The sequence below is a fragment of the Girardinichthys multiradiatus genome, chromosome 20, assembly GCF_021462225.1.
Source record: "Girardinichthys multiradiatus isolate DD_20200921_A chromosome 20, DD_fGirMul_XY1, whole genome shotgun sequence".
Lineage (NCBI taxonomy): Eukaryota > Metazoa > Chordata > Actinopteri > Cyprinodontiformes > Goodeidae > Girardinichthys > Girardinichthys multiradiatus.
This window is the reverse complement of record NC_061812.1, coordinates 43,068,006-43,076,219: the sequence shown is the minus strand read 5'-3', so window position 1 is coordinate 43,076,219 and position 8,214 is coordinate 43,068,006.

Below are 8,214 nucleotides of genomic sequence, written 5' to 3'. Positions count from 1 at the left end.
TTATGCCAGCAATGTCACGAGGGTACTTACCCATTGCTCAGGAAGGTGAAGCCAGAGCAGGCCTGCGAGCCCGTCAATTCAATTCAATTCAATTCTGTTTATTTATATAGCGCCAATTCACAACACATGTTGTCTCAAGGCACTTCACAAATGTCAGGTACATACATTGCACTTAATCCTAATCATTGAACAGTGCAGTCAGATTCAGTTATTTATTCAAATTGGATAAAAAGTTTTTCTGTCTAAGGAAACCCAGCAAATTGCATCCAGTCAGTGACTTGCAGCATTCACTCACAGAGAGGGGGCTGGGGAGGCACTGGGGGCATATATGCATGCAAATGTATATATACTGTAGGCTTTCTGTATAAGGCCGAAATTAGAATCACTTGACAGTGTAGAATATATGTATATATATATCAATTGTTAAAGAACCGCCTTGTATGAAACAATGATAAACCACTTTCTGATGCACAACTTTTCATCTTCAGTTTGTTTTCTTTTGAACAAAGAAGTTATTGTTCTACGCATTGTGGTCAAGTTTTGATTTCATTTAAATTAAAAATCGGACAGTTTGGTTTTTTCCGCATTTTTTTTTATGTCTGTGCAACACCTGTGTAAAATCTTCCAGTCCATTAAATCGAACGCACCGATCTCCTTGGCAACCGCTCTGTTTTGGAGGTGAGCACGCATGTGCTCTTGTGTAGTGTATGTGAAATCTCTGGTCACAAGACGTGTTTTCGAGCTGTACTGTGTTGTTGTAATTCAGCAAAATAACATGAAACACAACTAGTTACTCTCCCTTTGCTTTTAAATGGGGTATTTAGCAGCGAGCAGACAGACATTAAACGTAGCGGTGCTCGTTTTAAAGGCTGGCCGTTCAGCCTCAAGCTCCGAGGGGAGAGAAGCAAAGCAGGAGCATTGAGGCTCCAGCATAGCACGAACAGTTCAGAAACAATTTGGAATGAGGGGAAAATAGCTATATTTATAAGCAGATTAAGTTGTGTTTTAGACTGCCTGTTGGTGGCAGATCTGATATTCTTTGTGTGCTCGTGAATTTTTGCAGCCGTAACTAGTTCTGGATGACGGCTTCATAGCAGACAGCCGTTCTTCCCTCTTCCCGGTACTGTGTACCGGTGCAGAATCTTTTAATGGTACGCAGTACCGGACCGTACCGGCTCACTTCAGCAGTGTATATATATATACACACCACCAGAACATGACTACTGTATGCAGGCAAGTATAATATTATAGATGTGATTAATGTTTGAGGGGTATAACTAATTGTCATATTTTGTGAGCACCATCTTCTAATTCTGCATATTCCTGATTACATCTTAGTGATGTGGTCCAGCCAGCCCTTTAAACTTGATGGATGAAAGAGGCATCACAAACATCTGCAGACCACTTGTGTGATGCTTCGCTCACCATCCAGAAAGACAAACCACAGGTCTCCATTGCAGCATCCCATCCAAGTCTCTGACCTTGAGAGAGATTTAGCCACACCGCCAGAGACTTTCTGTTCAGAAAGACATCTGCCTTTTTGTTCTGTTGAAGAGGTGTTCCAGGAACCAGTCACTCAGGTTGATCCTGCTGTCGCCATTGGAAATACTTGTACATAGTTTTATTTTATGCCTTTTGTCTTGTAATCTGGATCTGTTTGAATGTTCTTTTTTCCACATTTTGTTTAAAATACTATTTGTTATTTTCAAAATAAACTGTGTTTAGAAATTTAAATGAAGTTGATGTATTGTTAGGTAAAATGGAAATAAAATACATTGGTGACAAAAACAATATTGAAATTTATTAGAACAGCTTAAAACTTTAAGAAACTATCTGAACAAAACTTAATATTATTTCTTATATAGCACCTTATTTCAGTACCATTCTTTCAAAGATGGAAAACAGTCTGTCCATTCTCTGTACCCTCATGTCCTCCCTGATCAACTCCATCACCTCCTCATCTCTGTCCTTCTTTCTTTTCTGACCCCTTCTTGCTGGCTCACTGTCTTCCTTCTCCATCTGGTTGCTCACCGCTCCGCTTGGCCCTGGAGTGTCCTCAGGGATGGAGGCAATTAGGACAGGAGGTGTTGTGGAAGACCTCTGTCCCAACACCTCATCCATAAGGACAAACCAGGGCCAAGTAGCAGCAGTGGGCTTTTCACTGACTCCCTCTCCTGACCCTGGATACTTACAATCCTAAAGTTAGAAGGAAGAAAAAAAGAGTTGACTAAATAGAGAAACCAATAAGACTTTTAGAAATATTTTTTATTTGTGCGTGACATGAGAAGTTCTGAACAAACTTTATATTTCCTTTTCATATTGTCCCACTTTTTTTTGGCCCTGCAAGGGGGTGACCTTCCCCTGTTGGCCCATCTTCTCCAGAACTGTCCTAAACAAGCAAAAGGAAAGAGGGAAAACCAAAAGAAGTATGTTAATCACTGGATGGATTTTAGAAAGATAGGAGTTATTGAAACTGGACAGAAACTGACTACAAAGAATGTTGTTATTGTACCTCCAAGCCACGGTGGCTGAGTTTTTAGCTCCAGTAAAAAGGTGGTCATTCTCACCCCTGAGCTTAATAAACTGGCCCATCTGCTCCTTTGTCCCTAAACAATAAAAACAACAACAAAAAAACATCTTCCTTAATATCAGTGTAAAAAAAGACTTTTTTAATTTTACATTTGTCTTAATTTGCAGAACATATTAAAATATTTCTATGCAAATGCCTAAAACAAGCTCTTTCAAACTTTTCACTTCTTTACTGATATTTGCTTGCATTTGAAAGTGTATTTCTCTTCAGCTGTACCTGGAATCACGACTTATAATGCTAGCTGAATTATAAATACACTTTTAAAAACAAATATAGCACATTTCTTCATCAAAAATGAATATTTAAAAGCTTATTTATTCTCAATCACACTCTCCAGCGATACAGTAGGATTAGATAAAATTGTCCATTTATTCAGGTTAACTTTAATATCACCTGTAATGTCAAATCGACTTACATGAACAAATGACACAATACATTAAAATAATACTAACATAAACTGTTAGGAATCACTTGTGTTTAACGTTCACTGTGATGACTGCCAGCAGGAGCTCAGTGCCGACAGTCCGGTCAGATCTCTACCGGGCTAGCTCGCCCCACCGCCGGTAGGGCTGGCGAGGCAAGCCAGGAGTTAATACGGTGGGAGCGGAAAACTCTGAACACGTCGGAGCAAGTTTGAAATTAAGCGACGTCTTGATGAATCAAGCAGATTTTTCACGTCTACACAGTTATATTCCCGCACTAAAAACATTATAAAAGTTCATTTGTTTCACAGAAAGTGTAATTTTTCACAGTTTACTCAACCTTTGGTCACTCATGCCAATGTCAAACGTTGGTTTCAATGGTGCTAGGAGCGCAAATCTTGGGCTGTGGACAAAGTGAAACATGTATTGTTCTCTGATGAGTCCACCTTTACTGTTTTCCCCACATCCGGGAGAGTTACGGTGTGGAGAAGCCCCAAAGAAGCGTACCACCCAGACTGTTGCATGCCCAGAGTGAAGCATGGGGGTGGATCAGTGATGGTTTGGGCTGCCATATCATGGCATTCCCTTGGCCCAATACTTGTGCTAGTTGGGCGTGTCACTGCCAAGGACTACCGAACCATTCCTGAGGACCATGTGCATCCAATCTTTCAAACATTGTATCCTGAAGGCGGTGCCGTGTATCAGGATGAAAATGCACCAATACACACAGCAAGATTGGTGAAAGATTGGTTTGATGAACATGAAAGTGAAGTTGAACATCTCCCATGGCCTGCACAGTCACCAGATCTAAATATTATTGAGCCACTTTGGGGTGTTTTGGAGGAGCGTGTCAGGAAATTTTTTCCTCCACCAGTATCACGTAGTGACCTGGCCACTATCCTGCAAGAAGAATGGCTTAAAATCCCTCTGACCACTGTGCAGGACTTGTATATGTCATTCCCAAGACGAATTGACGCTGTATTGGCCACAAAAGGAGGCCCTACACCATTTTAATAAATTATTGTGGTCTAAAACCAGGTGTTTCAGTTTCATTGTCCAACCCCTGTATATATATATATATATATATATATATATATATATATATATATATATATATATATATATACACTGCTGAAAAAAATAAAGGGAACCCTTAAACAACACAATATAACTCCAAATAAATCAAACTTCTGTGAAATCAAACTGTCCACTTAGGAAGCAACACTGATTGACAATCAATTTTACAAGCTGTTGTGCAAATTGAATAGACAACAGGGGGAAATCTTTGGCGATTAGCAAAACACACTCAATAAAGGAGTGGTTCTGCAGGTGGGGACCACAGACCATTTCTCAGTACCTATGATTTCTGGCTGATGTTTTGGTCACTTTTGAATGTTGGTGGTGTTTTCACACTCGTGGTATCATGAGACGGACTCTACAACCCACACAAGTGGCTCAGGTAGTACAGCTCATCCAGGATGGTACATCAATGCAAGCTGTGGCAAGAAGGTTTGCTGTGTCTATCAGCGTAGTGTCCAGAGCCTGGAGGCGCTACCAGGAGACAGGCCAGTACACCAGGAGATGTGGAGGAGGCCGTAGGAGGGCAACAACCCAGCTGTCTCCCGTCCCGCGGGATTCCCGGGGCTTCTCTTCAGCTGTACCTGGAATCACGACTTATAATGCTAGCTGAATTATAAATACACTTTTAAAAACAAATATAGCACATTTCTTCATCAAAAATGAATATTTAAAAGCTTATTTATTCTCAATCACACTCTCCAGCGATACGGTAGGATTAGATAAAATTGTCCATTTATTCAGGTTAACTTTAATATCACCTGTAATGTCAAATCAACTTACATGAACAAATGACACAATACATTAAAATAATACTAACATAAACTGTTAGAAATCATTTGTGTTTAACGTTCACTTTGATGACTGGCAGCCGGAGCTCAGTGCCGATAGTCCGGTCAGATCTCTACCGGGCTAGCTCGCCCCACCGCCGGTAGGGCTGGCGGGGCAAGCCGGCAGTTACTACGGTGGGAGCGGAAAACTCCGAACACGTCGGAGCAGGTTTGAAATTAAGCGATGTCTTGATAAATCAAGCAGATTTTTCATGTCTACACAGTTATATTCCCCCACTAAAAACATTGTAAAAGTTCATTTGTGTCACAGAAAGTGTAATTTTTCACAGTTTACTCACAGCTTTTGCCACTGTGGTCCGCCATGGTTGCCCCTGTTTGACCAAACTGCTTCGACCCGCAATGAATCATGGGAAAAGATTGACCGCGAAGGATACTCACAAGTCATCCTTCAAATCGGGCAAAAGAAGGACACTTTTGTCGGCAGCATCTGACAGACCTTACGTGCCACGCTGGGACGTAATCAGTCCACAAGTACGCACTTGGAAGGATCCAGCCCCTGAATTGGGACACACCCTTGGCCTGCACACGGATCCTCCTCCTTCCTGTATATTGACCAATAGGAGAGGAGCTGGAGAGAAGAATGCAGCTCTCCTCATTTGCACAATGAAGCAGAAATGCATACGGTAAAGGAAAAAGAGAGACGAGGAAATGTCAAAAGAACAAAGGCATGTGTAAGGAAAAGGAAAAACAAACCATTTACATTTCTTGATGAAATGCATGTCTAAGGAAAAGGAAAAACAAAACATTTACATTTCTTGATGAATACTTATGTGTAAGGAAAAGGAAAAACAAAATATATATATATTTCTGCTTTTATTTTTAATTTTGTCAGGATCGGTCCTCCATACTGTGGTCCGCCATGGCTGCCCCTGTTTGACCAAACCGCTTCGACCCACAATGAATCATGGGAAAAGATGGGCCGCGAAGGATACTCACAACGCATCCTTCAAATCGGGCAAAAGAAGGACACAATTGTTGGCTGAGAGAGACGAGGAAATGTAAAAAGAACAAAGGCATGTGTAAGGAAAAGGAAAAACAAAATATATACATTTCTTGATGAAAATGCATGTCTAAGGAAAAGGAAAAACAAAATATATATATTTATACTTTTATTTTTAATTTTGGATCGGTCCTCCATACTTTTACTGCAATGACAGCTGCATGTTTCTCAGGGTATACCAGCTTTACACAATTTTTAGCAGTTCTTCTTCACAAAATTGCTCAAGCTCAGTTTTGTGAAGGGGTTTGAAGTGCTTCATCAGCATTTAAAGAGACTGCACCCAAAACGAGTTGCTTTCAGACGCACCTCAGAACAGGTAAAATGGTAAATAGCCTGCACTTGTATGTTGTTTTATCAAGTCCCCAGAGACCCTAAAGCGCTTTACACTACAATTAGTCATCCACCTGTTTGTACACACATTCACACACTGACTGTGGTAAGCTACACTGTAGCATTGTACATTGTAACTGACAGAAGTGAGGCTGCCATACATAGGTGCCAACGAGCCCTCTGACCAAAAATGAATGGCCTGTGGAGCTACTATAACAAGAAATTCAGACCAAAGCATTGTAGTTTCACTTTATATGAGTTAGTGAACTGAGTTACTGAAATAAATTAACTTTTTAAGAATATTCTAATGTATTGAAATGACTGCATACTGACATTACATTACATTACACACAGATGAACTCCTTGTCTTTTGCTGCTTCCAACAGGTTTTCTTCCAGGAAAGGCCCATCTTGCTCAACATCTGTCCATGCTGACAAAAAGCATCTGCATAACATGATTCTGACACCACCACCTAACTAGGTGACTTTCGTGGCACTGGATTTTATTCATGGGCTTAAAACAAGTGCATGCATTTTTGTTTTCATTTGTATACAAATAAATGCCGAAAACCATCTATCATTTCCCCTTTTTCACATAATAATTATGCACTTGATATCGGGCTATCACATAATATCCCACTAAATAAACTGATGTTTGTAGTTGCAAACTACATTGCTAGGAGTATGAATACTTTTGCAAGGCACTGTAAATATCTACTCCTGCTTAGCTTCATATTTAAAGAAAAACCTAAATTTAGCAAATCTGGGAGATTTACAGACCCTCTAGGGCTTTTACTTGTGGGGGAAAAAATAAGAGATTGAACTTGCAGAACTCAAACAGTGTTAGCAATACAATTTATGTTCTTTTTGAAAATACATCAAACATTCAGCCGTATTGATAAGTGAAGCTGTCCCAACGGAGGTTGGAATTTGCCCTGAAGTTGTTCGTGTTTTTGCAGTTACCTTTAAACGCTACGAATGAGAAAGATAAAGGGCAGGGATTTCTAAGCTTTTACAGCCTTGCACTCTACTGTTAAATACAGTAGCAGAACCAGACAAACTTTTTATCAGTGACAAAACCATTTTAAAATGATAGAAGGACAAAATAAATAAAGTTCTTTCCACTCGTTATAGCATTGGCAGTGTATTGCACCTCTGAAAATGTCTCATCTTCACCTGTCAATAACTCAAGGTTATCAAACATTTTTTGAAAAAGCATCAATCCATGTATCTAATCATTGAGAGACAAATCTATCTAGTTTAAAGAAACTTTGGTCACGTATTCTGGAAATTGTACACCAAGAATTCAAAGAGAGGTTCTATGTTCTATGTTCATATAATAATTCTATTCAGTAAAGATGTATCAAATAAATTTTCCTGGATTCTGAATAAATGAGTGCCTTTCTGACTGTAGATATCAGTACAGTCAGGTATTAAGTTTCACATTTTTGTTACGTCCCAGCTTATGAGAACAGGCGGACCTCCGTAGCTTGACAAACCAGTTATGAAAGTGGTTCCGTCGCTCCATTGGATGGTTACATGACGATTCTTTATGAAAGCATGACATAACATTTTACACAACAGATGCATTTAAATCGATATCTAATCCTTGTTTTCATCACTTTGGAATATTGTAAAATTGTGCAATTATGTACACTGTAGTGAGAGGCCAATTCCTAATCACTACTACAAATATTTTTTATGCAATTCAAAATGTGATTTTCCAATATAGTTTCCTATTCGTCAGTGACCTCATTTAATAATTAACAGGGTGCATTTGTGTGAAAAATAAGTCACATTTACAGTTTGCAAAACAGGTACATGTGTTGGCATGTGATAGGAATCAAAGGAGTCGCTCCTCCCTAGTCTCTGTGACATCCTCTAAATTCTATTCGGTATATAAAGCTTTTCTGGGCAGGATCTTTATAAAAACTGTTACAAGCTC